The sequence below is a fragment of the Delphinapterus leucas genome, chromosome 13, assembly GCF_059928025.1.
Source record: "Delphinapterus leucas isolate spDelLeu-1000000601 "Yukka" chromosome 13, BTC_Dleu_Yukka2, whole genome shotgun sequence".
NCBI classification, from domain to species: domain Eukaryota; kingdom Metazoa; phylum Chordata; class Mammalia; order Artiodactyla; family Monodontidae; genus Delphinapterus; species Delphinapterus leucas.
The window spans coordinates 63,899,230-63,913,705 of NC_143141.1; the positions used below are offsets into that span (position 1 = coordinate 63,899,230).

Sequence of the window (14,476 nt, forward strand, 5' to 3'; positions counted from 1 at the left end):
CTCTCCCCTTCTAGGGCACTGCATCAGAGCATGAGGGACAGAACAAAGAACCAGCCAAGAAGAAAAGGAAAAAGAAGTGAAATGCCTGAGTTAATGTGAACTTTGGGGCTTCTGCTTTCTTTTTACCCAACAAGCAACAATGCCCCCTTGTCCTACAGCCTGCACCAACGTTGGCATCTTGGTTCTGAACTCAATTGCACCGTCAATTAGAGGCAATCATTCTTGGCAGGTCCTGCTACTGAAAAATGGCTGGCCTTAGGCAAGCCCTTTTGTAAAAAGCACGGCTGAAAGCCTGAGTTTAGGAGCCTGCACCGCCCCGATGAAACTCCACAGGAGCAAATACAGAGCCTCCAGGCAGAGCTACCATCCAGGCTGGCTTCATTTTTCCAGGGAGCCTTTGGTGAGTTCAATTATCTGGTAAATATCCAGTGCTTCCCCCTCGGGAATCCCGTATCTGCTTTCCACCCTAGTTGGGTTGGAAGGGGTTTTACAATCCATGGTCACTTCCTTCCTGAGGCACTGGTCAATATCGGCTGTACTGAAGAAGGCTACTGACTGGGGGCAAGTCATTCAGACCCAGCTTGTAGGCGAACATGCACCTGGTCAAGAGGCTGGCGATCTGCAGGGCGAGGGCAGCACAGTAGCGGTCCTCCTCCCGCACCAGGTAGCGAACCTCATCATGGATGCTGATGCAGAAGCACCCGTCGATGGCAAACACCTCAAACAGCCACTTCATGGCCACAAGCACGAGGTGTAAGTAGTCCGCAGCGGAGCTTTGCACCGCTCGATTCACACAGCTGGTCATAAACTCCCCCTGGACAGCAGAGGGCTCCAGGGCTCGGCTGCTGCAGCGGCCCAGCACCGGGGTACTGGTGTGTCAGACATCGCAATGCTCTCCAGCTTATTGAACATTTCTGACTCTGTGTCCCCCATCCAGGCTTATTCAGCAACCTCCTCCCACTTCTTCCATTGTGATTTCCTAGAAGCTTCTCTGGATCTTGCGTAGATCCAGCAGGGAAACCAAGCCGTCCTCCATCCTGTCCACAGGGAGGTCCAACTCCCTCACCAGCCACTCGCCCTCATCTAACAGCCGATACCTGCGGTGGCCCTTGGTGACTGCATACATCTGTCGGGCCTTCTCAGCTGCCTCCTGCCGCGTGAGCCAGTGGTTGAACTGCATTAGGAGGCGCTCAGCGAAGGGCTGCCCCCCCCATAGATGCAGCCATAGTTGAAGACCTTGGTGTGCTCATGGGTGTTGCCCACTGTGGCAGCTCTCTTGCTGTGTAGATTGGTGCCCCTGCTCTTCCTGCCCTGCAGTGTCATCCACCCAAAGGCCGTGCAGCCATGCACGCCAGCAAAGTGGGCGTCTCCAAGCACAGCTGCAATCCACAGCGCCTGTGAGCCCACGTCAGCACCCACGAGGGCGTAGCCGGGTGGGGCCTGCACCATGGCCTTCAACTCACTGCCTACTCGGTCAGTTCGGGCGTTGCTGGCAATGAGCCAGGTGGGCTCTACAGACCACGTGATGGGCTGTAGATGGTGATGGTGCCAGCGGTCACCCCCTGGGGCAGGATGGCCCCATAGCGGCCTTCCTCATCATAATTTGGGTGCCTGGTCACAGCACGGGTCAGAGCTGACCTGGGCAGCCACACCACCATCTGGGACCTGATACATTTATGGGCATTCCTACAAAAAGAAATCATTTTGTTGATTTCCAAGGCACGGGGCCCACTGGCACCTCCTGGGCCAGCCTGCAGGGTGCCGTCCGCCATCTTGGGCAGGAAGTCTTTGGCAAAGGGGCTGCCAGCATTGCAGCTGTTACCATCCTTGTGAGGCAGCTTGAAGAACCAGCAGCCAGGGATATCCACATCATTGTAGGGTCCGTTGTCATGGTGATAAGCTGGCTGGCTGGCTGGCTTTTGGGCCACCAGCAGCAGTCAGAGCTAGGGACTGACCTGGAACTGCCACTCGCAAGTTCTCCATCCTGGCCTCGGCCTCCACTTCTAAGCGGCCCATTTCTCCCACCGTCTGCCACATGGCGCTGCTGTCAGTGAGCAGGAACTCCTCAGCCAGGTCTGCCTCCTGCGGCTCCAGCTGCTGCTTCCCCTGTTCAAGACAGTGCTTCCTGTACAGGAACTCGATGGCTATGTAGGGGCAGGCGCCCCCAGGGTCGGCCACTTTTACCAAAGGGTTCTGGGATTGGAAGCCAAGTCTACTGGCTTCAGAGTCCAAATAGCCAGGAACTGTCCACGCTATTGCACTGCTGTGAAAAATAAACAGTCCTGCACAGGCAGGGGAAGGGAGAGGGAAAGAGGTCAACAGCAAGGAGGACTGCAGCAGTGGGCCAGTTGGGCTCCAGGATGGGAGGGGGTTGTAGGGCAGAGATGGATGGAGTGGTGGGAGAGGAAGTTGTGAGACACCAGTCAGATTGTGAAGTGCCTTACGGACCCTGTAGACAGACTTGGCATGTAGATGTTAAGCATACACGGTGATTCTTAGAAAAATGGAAGTTCAGCAGGTTTTAATTGTCTAGATAATTTCTCAAAGTGTGGTTTTATGTATTTTTAAATCAATCACCCGGCGTGCTTGTTTTAAATGCACAGTATTGCCCCGCCCCACACTGTACGATGAACTCAAATCTGTATGTCTAATAGGCCTCTCAGATCATTCTGATGCACACTGGAGCTGAAGGATTTGAGAAGTGTTTCCTAATGGGTAGTAGGGTGATCAATTTCTGCTGATTTTATACTGACTAGGAAAGTTCTGCAGACAGCTGAAATTATGTTCTTATGTTGTTTACCTAAGAGGGAGGTGGAGCCTGTGTTGGAAAGGACAGCTATTAACAGTAGATTAAAAGTATATTCTTCCAGGGCTTCCCTGGTGGCGCAGTGGTTAAGAATCTGCCTGCCAATGCAGGGGACACGGGTTCGAGCCCTGGTCCGCGAAGATCCCACATGCTGCGGAGCAACTAAGCCCATGCACCACAACTATGGAGCCTGCGCTCTAGAGCCCATGAGCCACAACTACTGAAGCCCGCGCACCAAGAGCCTGTGCTCCACAACAAGAGAAGCCACCACAATGAGAAGTCCATGCACAGCAATGAAGAGTAGCCCCCGCTCACCACGACTAGAGAAAGCCCACACGCAGCAACAAAGACCCAACACAGCCAAAAATAAAATAAATTTTTAAAAAAGTATATTCTTCCATATTAAAGTGAATATTGTCTCTCCCAAATTACAGACCCATTTTTAACTTTAGACATTCTTTTAAAACTGCTGCTCTGGACTTCCCTGGTGGCGCAGTGGTTGAGAATCTGCCTGCCAATGCAGGGGACACAGGTTCGAGCCCTGGTCTGGGAGGATCCCACATGCCGCGGAGCAACTGGGCCCGTGAGCCACAATTACTGAGCCTGCGCATCTGGAGCCCGTGCTCTGCAACAAGAGAGGCCGCGACAGTGAGAGGCCCGCGCACCGCGATGAAGAGTGGCCCCAACTTGCCGCAACTAGAGAAAGCCCTCGCACAGAGACGAAGACCCAACACAGCCATAAATAAATAAATAAAATTAAAAACAAACAAAAAAAACCCTGCTGCTCTGCTTCCCAAGCTTTGGACTGGTTCTCTCTTCAACACTTTCCTCGAGGAACAAAGTAGTTTTAGGCACAGCTGATCATCACAGTTGTCTTATTTCATTTCATTAGGGAAATGTTTAAGAGTAAGATTTTCATAGTGTTCCTTGCTTCATCCACCTTTGAATGCAAAGAAAAGAACTCCAGGGCTAAATCGTAAATGTCTTTATGAATCAGCAGAGATTACACCTCCTATCGAAGTATAATCTTCAAAAGATCAAACTTGACTGTTATACATACATAATGAGTATTAGTCAAATTTATTCACCTCCTTAATGAGGAAACTGATAAGATGGCAAAGCTGGTTTGAAGCAGAATCGGAGGAACAGGAATTGTGCGGTCTACCAGGAAGGGTGTTTTGAAATGAGTGTGCTGAGTGATCTGAGCCCTCCAAAGTGAATAGCAAAGTCAAGCATGTAGCTCAGCGAGACTCAAAGTTTTGTTCTCAGTATCCCTTAATACTCTTAAAAACTGAGGATCCCAATGATCTATCAATATTAACCTTATTAGAAACTAAAACACAAATGTTTAAGTATTAGTTATAGTGGACCCTTGAACAAGGTGAGGGTTAGGGTTACCCATCCTTCCCACAGTCAAAAATCCAGGAATAGCTTTACAGTCCACCCTTTGTCTTGGGTTCTACATCTCTGGGTCCAACCAACCATGGATCATGTAGCACAGCAGTTGGTATCTAAGGGAAAATATCCGTTTATAAGTTGACCTGCGCAGTTCAAACCCGTGTGTTCAAGGGTCAACTGTATTTTAAAAATAAAAATAACAAGCCCATTATATGTTAACATTTTTTAATGAAAAATAACTTCAGATATATTTTGAGAAAAAAGGCATTGTTTTACACTTTTGCAAATAGAACACTTAATTGGCTTATCAGAAGACAGCTGAATCCTTATATCAATTTCTGCGTTCATATGTTGCAATATGTTGTTTTTGGTTGAAGTATATGAGGAAAATTTGGCCTCACAGAGTTATGTAGTTGGAAAGGGAGGACCTTACAAAATCCCTAAAGTGTCTTGGGAACCCTCAGCAGTCCTTAGATTACACTTTGAGAACCACTGCCCTGGATTAAGAAATACCCTGGCAGGCATGTTAAACAAAGCACCAGTATGACCTTGAAAGGACATGCTGTAACTGTCTTTTGGTTATTTCCAAGTTTTGGATGATTTTTCTTAATACTTCAAGGCCTATGTCATGCTCCTGTCACCAGAAACAGACTGGGTCAGACAGACCAAATTCCACTTGTAAACAGTGGGAATTGGGACTATATTGTAAACTCAGTTCTTTAAACAATCCCCCTAAATAAAAACATCTTTTTTTCCTTTCATTATAAAATGCAAGAAATTTAGAAGATATAAAAACCAATTATCTTGAATACTTTGAACTTCTTGGAGATAAACACTGATACCTTCTTCCTTTTTTTAACTTTTTATTTTATATTGGAGTATCGCCAATTAACAACGTTGTGATAGTTTCAGGTGCACAGCAAAGGGACTCAGCCATACATACACATGTATCCGTTCACCCCCAAACTCCCCTCCCATCCAGGCTGCCACATAACATTGAGAAGAGTTCCCTGTGCTATACAGTAGGTCCTTGTTGGTTATTCATTTTCTTTTTTTTTTTTTGTTTGTTTGTTTGTTTGTTTTTGTACGCAGGCCTCTCACTGTTGTGGCCTCTCCCGTTGCAGAGCACAGGCTCCGGACGCGCAGGCCCAGCGGCCATGGCTCACGGGCCCAGCCGCTCCGCGGCATGTGGGATCTTCCAGGACCGGGGCACGAACCCGTGTCCCCTGCATCGGCAGGTGGACTCTCAACCACTGCGCCACCAGGGAAGCCCGGTTATTCATTTTCTAAAAGTTCCCCAGGTGATTCTATTGTGCACTTAGGACTGAGAACCGCTACCTAGTCTAACCCCATTTTCTTTTTCTCTTTTTTTAACATCTTTATTGCAGTATAATTGCTTTACAATGTTGTGTTAGTTTCTGCTGTATAACACAGTGAGTCAGCTATACGTATACATATATCCCCATATCCCCTCCCTCTTGCCTCTCCCTCCCACCCTCCGTATCCCACCCCTCTAGGTGGTCACAGAGCACCAAGCTTATCTCCCTGTGCTATGCAGCTGCTACTCTCTCACTTCATCCCAGCTTACTCTTCCCCCTCCCCGTGTCCTCAAGTCCATTCTCTACGTCTGCGTCTTTATTCCTGTCCTGCCCCTACGTTCTTCAGAACTTTTTTTTTTTTTTAGATTCCATATATATGTGTTAGCATACGGTATTCGTTTTTCTCTTTCTGACTTACTTCACTCTGTGTGACAGACTCTAGGTCCATCCACCTCACTACAAATAACTCCATTTCTTTTTATGGCTGAGTAATATTCCATTGTATATATGTGCCACATCTTCTTTATCCATTCCTCTGTTCATGGGCATTTAGGTTGCTTCCATGTCCTGGCTATTGTAAATACTGCTGCAAGGAACTTTGGAGTGCATGTGTCTTTTTGAATTAAGCACGGGAGTGGGATTGCTGGGTCACATGGTAGTTCTATTTTTAGTTTTTTAAGGAACCTCCATACTGTTCTCCATAGAGTTTTTTTACATATAAGACATTTTGTATTATTTCTGGTCTTTACAACAGTGCTTGAAAGTTTTCAAGGATGACAAAGCTGAGGCTGAGAGAGGCAAAGCAAACTGCCTTGGGCACATAGCTACTAACTTTTTTCTATTCTAATCAGACGTCTTAGTTCTAAGATAGAATCCTCTCTAGCTAGTCTACGTGGGAAGGGATTCACAAAGGCTATTAGAAATTTGTGGAATTTCTGGAGGAGCTAGGTTGAGCTTCTCAGAACAACTCTCAGAACCACACCTCAGATTTGACCATGTAACGGAGCCCAGCCAAAACACATGGACTCTGCTGTGGACGCTGGAGACAGTCCCGTCACCACTTGACTTCAGAACTGGCTGCCTTTGCTGGCCTGGACCTTCTCTGTTTTCTCAGAAAATTCACTTTCAAAACAAAGTCTTACACATGTATATCTGATTGGTAGACTCTAACACACCTGTTGTGTTAATTTCAAAATTTCAATGTATTTTTAAAGTTATTCCAGATGAGGGAGGTAGGATTTATACTTGGAGAATTATCCAAGCGAGAAGAAGCTGTTTGAAAGATTCGGGGTAGGGACAGATGTCCACCGCAGTCACCCTCTGGAGGCCCAACATCAATGTACACCCTCCCTCCATCCTTAAATCTCTAGCCTGCAGAACACAATGCAACAATCCCTTATACAAAATATGCTACTCTTTCCTCAAAAGGGGAAGCCCCAAATTTCAGTTGATTGCATTCAGCTCCATATTCAGAATTTTGATGTTCATTCTTCTAATTTAAACACACTCTTTTCTTAATGCCCTGTTAGTCATGGATAAATTGTAGAATAAATCCACAGAGGCTATATACACTATATATCTGGGGAAGGGAGAGGGGAAAAATTTAACATATATTCTTATATAACGTAACTCACCTGCAAGGGGAAATATAAGGCTAGAGTTGATATTTACCCACTCCATGTTACCTTTGCCCTCAGCCACAACTTGGTCTGCCTTTACCTGGCGGAGTGACCCTAACCTTTATTCCTGAGCATCTGAGTTCTTGGTGGCCCTCTACTTCTCTAAGGTTGCTCTAGTCCTGCTAACTTGCAGCATTCTGTGGGGAGGTACCAGGAGGACCCCTCAGTTTGTGAACATTGCTCCGTCCTGTCTAAGGAAGCACTCCTATTTTCCCTAACACCCAAGATCAACGGCCTCAGCTGAAATGGTCAGCACTCCCCACTGCACCCCATCTTATTTGCTGGTTTAGTGGTGTGGTGCAAGGAACCTGAAATGGCCAAGTGCCAGTCTCAACTGGTAGTAAGATTCCCCTGGTGGAAACATTTCTCTTTCGACATTTTCTATATCACATCCATTGACACTTAATTATCTTCCCTTTAGAACTGTTCTGCATACACTGATTTTTTGAGTCATCAGAGAAGCCTAACCTTCAGGGTAGGTATGGAGGTATATCAAATGTCTAAATCTTAGCCCTAACGTGACTTCTTTCGTATTCAATAAATCCACCCCCAACTAAGGAAGATGCCTATTATTTTTGTCCTTGCCTTCACTAGTGTTTGAGAGATATACGGATAATGACTAGAGGGCTGGTAGCAGCAGGCGTCTCTGGAGAAAGGGATGAATGAGATAACACAGCGAATTTTATGATATCTCAACCAGTCCTCCACCTTGGAAATAATCATATGGTCTTTTTTTTTATTTTATTTTTTGTGGTTCGCGGGCCTCTCACTGTTGTGGCCTCTCCCATTGCGGAGCACAGGCTCCGGACGCGCAGGCTCAGCGGCCATGGCTCACGGGCCTAGCTGCTCCGCGGCACGTGGGATATTCCCGGACCAGGGCACGAACCTGTGTCACCTGCATCGGCAGGCGGACTCTCAACCACTGAGCCACCAGGGAAGCCCAATAATATGGTCTTTTAACCTTGTGGCTTTTAGATCCTAAGCTCTCAAAGACTTATTTCTTGGCAGTAAGCAACATTTAGAAAATCTATCTTTGTTGTTAAGTCTGAATATTCCAATTTATTATTTTGTTTAGCCCAGTGGAATTATTAGAGGACGTCAGTCATGCCCAGTTGCCACCAGTTTATTTCAAACACTTATGAACAGAGAATTGCAAAATATCTTTTTTTCCCCTTGGGCCTATACGCGCTTGGTATTATGCTTATGCAAACAGAGTATGTAAGCACAACTTCCTTTCTTGTATGTGCAGGCATTCGGCACATATTAATGTCATGCCTGCTACATTCCAGCGACACTCCGTTCTGGAGACACAGTGGTGAAGCCCAGGCACGGTCTTTTTGCCATAGCCTTTCTATTCTAGTAAGGGGTGCTAGTACACACCACGTCTGGCTCTGTCTCCTGCTGCTAAATTAGGATGTCCTGTCATTTACCCAGAATACAGCAGGGGGCAGATAAAGTCCATCTTTCAAAATCATTTGCGGCAGCCCAGCATTTAAATGGCAGCCCATTAGAATTGTCACTTCAGTTTTTGAAGGAAACTAGAATCTGGTTTTGCATTTTGCTCATTGCTTATCCGACTTTCGGTATCTCTGGTATCAAATCTGGGAAAAAGCCAAACTGCAGGTACATTTTCTCTTTCAGAGTAAATATTTTTGGGAAATAGCTGTGAGGGACGCTTGCTAAGTAAAGGAATTCTACTCTGAATGCTTTCAAAAATAAAGACTATTCAATGGATTTAACATTAATTCAATTTAATATTTTCTATAAATCTGAATTTTCATTTAAGTATTTGCTTAAGTTGAACTGTAGCTGTGTTTTGATTTTTGCTGAGAGGATGGGTAAAAAGACCATCCTCATTAGCTAATCTTATTCCTATTTCAGAAATAGTAGCCACTCCTACATCCTTTTGGAGTGAATTAAGAGGAAATGTTAGAAATGTAGAGAAAGCAGATGCACACGCGCGTGCGCGCGCGCGCGCATGTGTGTGTGTTTGACATACTGTTATGGCCACAAGAATGGCATCAGAGGGGCAGAAGAAAGGAGAGGACCAAGGATGTGGGGTGTTGCATTTTGGGCAAAGATGTCAAGAGAATATCCTAATTTTGGACTTTTTAATGGTATGTTAGGTTTGCTGGGTCCTTTAAAGCAATAAGTATTCAACTGAGCTGTGAAGCTAGACATTGGAATTTCCTATGAAAAGGAAAATCTGAGCTAAAGAGAAGAGAGTTACCTGAGCAGATACCTTTAATCAACCAGCACCTTACTGGATCTTTTATTAATCTATGGTTTTCCTGGGCCTCCTGTTCTATTACTTTCTACGGGACAAACACAGGAAAACTACAGCAACTCCCTCTGGCAAAGGCTCCTTAGAGAGCCAGTGGGTGGGTAGAGGTGGGAGGGGAGAGGGCTAAATCAATTTCTAGTGAATCTGAGAGCCAGTCAAATCTTATTATTCTGTTGAATTATTTCTCTTCTCCTGTACATAGTAAGTTCTGTGGAACAGGGTCATGTTTATCTTGTTCACCACTGACTTTCCTGTGACCATGACATTTTTCATACACCAGTGCCTTAGGAGCAAAAATAACAGCCCTCCCACTGACCTCATTAAGAAAAGACTAAAGAGATTAAGAAGTGTGGATAATCCCAGCCATGAGTTATTTGGAAATTGTGTGTGTGTGAGATTTCCAATCACCTGTCCCTGTTCACCTGTGAGTATGATGAAATGCAGAGGTACTGAGTAAGAATAGCTAAGGAGTTCTGAAATGCCTTCGAAGTTGACCTAATATTGTAGGTTCCTTGAATTAGAAGGGCCTTACCCTGCCCCACCCATCCAGTTCAGGAACTCTGCAATGTCCCTAAAGGGAAGTCACCTTATTCTGCTGGAACACTCACCAAATCTTGAAGTAGTGATTCCATTACGAGAAAGCTCTTCTTCCTTTTTCTTTTTCTTTCTTTCTTTCTTTCCTTATTTATTTATTTATTTTTTTGGCAAGGGGTGTTTAAAAAATATAGAAAAGAATGTAATGACTTTCACATGCCCACTGTCTAAGAATAAACAAGTACTAATGTTTTGTCCTTTTGGTCTCAGCTGTCCACTGTTGGGATATAGTTCTCCATGGGTCTCTCACCTTTTTGTGCATTTGCGAGTGAACTACTGGGCCATCTTTTCCAGGGTGTTTGGATGGTGAACGACTGTGGAAGGTAGAGATGGTGGCTCCCTTCAGAATAAAGGGCAGGTTATTTATGACCTTGGAAGACAGAGTGTGTCTCGCAATGGAGCAAATGGCAGGTATGCTTAGTGCCCATTGTGAAATTATCAGGTTCCTTAAACCCAGGGTTCTTCTCTCCTGTAGTCCAACCACTGCATGTGCAGGTGTCATCTGGTCCTCTTCACATTGCCCTTAGGAAACTGGCACCAAAATGCTGATCTGTCACTACTGCTATTGCTGTGAGTAACAAGATGCCTTTTGTCTCTGATCCAGGAGTTTCGTGCCAGCATCCATGAAACTGTTGTAGGTCACTATTTAAACCATCATAGGCCAGAGAAACAGGTGGAAATAGCTCCCAAGTAATATCAATATTAAAACTTGATGAGGATAGAAAAAGAAAACTAGAAAATTTCACGTATGAATGTAGAAGCTAAGATACTAAACAAAAATTAGTAGGCACAATCCAGTGAAAGTTACAAAAAGAATGAAAGGAAATTAAGCCCATGTTTATTTCAGGTTTATAAAGATAGTTTGAAATTTGGAAATTCATCAAAAAAATTTACTGTGTTAGATTGAAAGAGAAGAAACCTGTATTATTATAGCAGTAGAAAGTAAAAGCATTTGATAAAATCTAGCAACAATTACTAATAAAAATTCCATGTAAGTTAGGGATAGAATACAACTTTTTAGACATGCTGATGACTGTATCAAACTATGAAATAGAGAAGCCATTTTAAAATCTGGAACAAATAGCATTGACCACTTGTATCGTTATTTAGTATTGTTTTGGAAGTTTCAAATAATGCAGTAGGACAATAAAATATGTAAAACGTCAGAGAAAAACCAGTCACAAAGAGGCGGTATGAGCCAAGGAAAGATTAGGAACTTGAGACGCACAGACGTGGATCAGAATCTCACTTTGGCTCCATTTTATCTGTGGAACTTTGGGCAAGCTATTTAACTTTTACAATTCAATTTTCTCTTCAGTGAAATAGGCATAATAATAATTTTTGGAGATCCTGCACGGATTAAATTCCCTGCTGTCTTGCTTTTTTAAAAATATTTATTTACTGGGACTTCCCTGGTGGTCCAGTGGGTAAGACTCTGCACTCCCAATGCAGGGGGCCTGGTTTCGATCCCTGTTTGGAGAACTAGATCCCACATGCATGCTGCAGCTAAGAGTCCGCATGCCGCAACTAAACATGTCTCAGCGAAGATCCCGAGTGCCTAAATATTTATTTATTTAGGCTGTGCCAGTCTTAGTTGTGGCACTCAGGATCTAGGCCCCTGACCAGGGATCGAACCCAGGCCCCCTGCATTGGGAGTGCGGATTCTTACCCACTGGACCACCAGGGAAGTCCTCCTGCGGTATTGTTAAAGGGCCCAGCTCAGTGCCTGACACATGTTCGGTGTTCCACAAATGTTCATTCCTTCTGACACTTTCAACCTCTGAGAATTTGAAAAAGAATAAGGATTTGGATGTCTGCGAAGCCTGTCACGATAGCAACCTCTGTGATTCAGAATAAAACCAGTATAGAGATGCCTAATTCTTTTTGTTCAAGCTTCTTCCAGAAACCTGAGAACTTTCAACAGTGGCAACCCAAATTGATGATTCTGCCTCTTACAGAAGAAAATCAATAAACATTAGCTCCTCTGAAGCAGACAAATTACAGGAACAACAAGTTCCACAGTGTTTCATAATCTTATGACAAACACCATCCGAGTTCCTGGACGAGGAATCTTTTCTTACCAGGATCCCACTGGCCAGTCCCAAAGTGGGCTTTGTCTCCCTCTCTTGGTTTTGTCACTTTGCTCATATGATTTGTTTGCCCTTTTGCCTATTGTGAGCTTGGCCATCTCCTGGTTTGGTAAGTTCCCAGCACTTCAGAGGCAGCCCATGTCCACGGAGAGTCCTGGGAGGCCTCCTGATCTGGCCACTAACTACTGGGCCTCATCTCTAGCGATAACAATGAAGGTTTATTTCTCTGGAACATTTTTAAAGCCTATGGCTCAGCCTTCTGTGCTCATCTGAGAGAAGTATCTTTGAGTCAGCTTAGGGAGACACCACTCCCACTGTCAACTCTGGGATTTAGGGTCTGTCCTGGGCCACAAAAGAGCCCTCAGACCTACCCCTGCCTCAGGCAAGTCCTCATGTATGAGCTGGGCCCCATGTTCCAATCTGAGTATGTTGTCCTCAGGCAGTTCTATTAGGAGTAGGGGTGCAGGGAATGTGAGGTTGGGGCACTGGTGGAGAAAGTTGGGCTGCTCTGGACATGTAGAGAAAGGTATAACTTGGGCTTGAGAGCAAAGGAAACAAGTCATGAAACTGACTCTGTGGCTCGATCATCTTTATTTATTTGTTTATTTATGTATTTGGCTGCGCTGGGTCTTAGTTGCAGCATGCAAGATCTTTTTTAGTTGTGGCATGTGGAATCTTTAGCTGTGGCATGAGGGCTCTTAGTTGTGGCATGCAGGATCTAGGTCCCTGGCCAGGGATCGAACCCGGGCCCCCTGCATTGGGAGCACAGAGTCTTAACCACTGGACTACCAGGGAAGTTCCTGGATCATATTTATACATCACAGAAATGTCACTGGACTTGATAGCTGAGATAGCTCAGGCTCAGAGGGGTTAGGTGATTTGCCCAACACTGCACAGCACTGGAATCAAGACTGGATCCAGATCCTCTGACTCCTGGTCCAGTGCTCACTCCTTTCACTCAAGGTCCTGCTCCCCCCAGGTTTGCTTTGGTGATGCAGCAGGTAGGACTCAGCACATTAGTGGAGCGCTTGGAGACTTGGTTTGGTCACCACCTCAACACCTGGTGTGGTCACACTCTTCAGATCCTAAAGCCTTTCAAGGCTGGGGTGACGGGGTGGGACAGGAAAGGGGAGGAGGAGAAGCAGGAGGGATTGGGGGACCTGTCAGGGGGCAGGAAAGGCTGGGGCTCAGAACTCTAGATGATGTGCCAGAGGATGTCTGACTCACAGACAGCAGGGTGGGGTGTAGAGGATAACCAGACAGGCCCTCACTGTGCTTCCAGCAGGCCCATAGTTTAGGGAGGGTACAAAAGATGTGGAAGATCCTCTCTCTGCTAGCAGGACCTCTTCTGAGGTGGAATTGGCAGTGCTGGAAATTCCTGCCCAGGGTAGGCCCAGCTGCGTAGACCCTACTGCATGGCCGTGTCCAGTAGGTAACAGGGCCATCCCTGGGCAGTGACATGAATTTGACCTTGGGGAAGGGAACCCAGGGCAGCATCCTTTCCCTTCATACATCTACTTCCCTTTTGACTGGCCTCCCTCTTTTTTTTTTGCGGTACGTGGGCCTCTCACTGTTGTGGCCTCTCCCGTTGCGTAGCACAGGCTCCGGACGCGCAGGCTCAGCGGCCATGGCTCACGGGCCCAGCCGCTCCGCGGCATGTGGGATCCTCCCGGACCGGGGCACGAACCCGTGTCCCCTGCATCGGCAGGCGGACTCTCAACCACTGCGCCACCAGGGAAGCCCTGGCTTCCCTCTTGACCCACACCCTTGCTTTTTGCTGCCAAACGAGTGGTGAGGGCTGTGACGATAGTCACAGAGGATCACAGGCAGTTTTCGGGGTGTGCATTCACACCCTTTCCTGTCATTAGGAAGCATGCAGTTTCTTTGAGATTCGACTCACCACGTTTCTTGCCCTTGCCTTCTTTCTCTTGAAGCATGGGGCCATCGGGGTTCATTTCTGCTGTGGTGGAAACACAGGCGCCTCCTCTTTACCGTAAGAAGATCAACCCCGTGGACATGACGACCAATGGCAGCTGATGCCGAGGCTCAGAGCTGGGGAGGCCACGGGACCGATGGCTCCTGAAGAGGACGCATCCCGCGGCGGGCCGTAGCTTCCTGGCACCCACCTCTAACCGTCATGGAAGCCTGCAGTCACCAGCTCTTTCTATTTTTTTAAGAGGAGCTGAAAATCTAAATTGAAAAACTTCGGCACAAAATTGGCAGAACATTTCTCAAAGATACAGATAGAACGAGCAAAACATGATTTGATTTGAAGGCGGGTTCGTTTGTAACTTCTGAGCTACCTG

At 46.1% G+C, this 14,476-nt stretch overlaps 1 pseudogene; it reads right to left on the reverse strand.

Moving 5' to 3' along the window:
- Positions 1-338: 338 nt before the first annotated feature.
- LOC111174727 (DNA polymerase subunit gamma-1 pseudogene) lies at positions 339-14,125 on the reverse strand (annotated as a pseudogene).
- Positions 14,126-14,476: the final 351 nt, after the last annotated feature.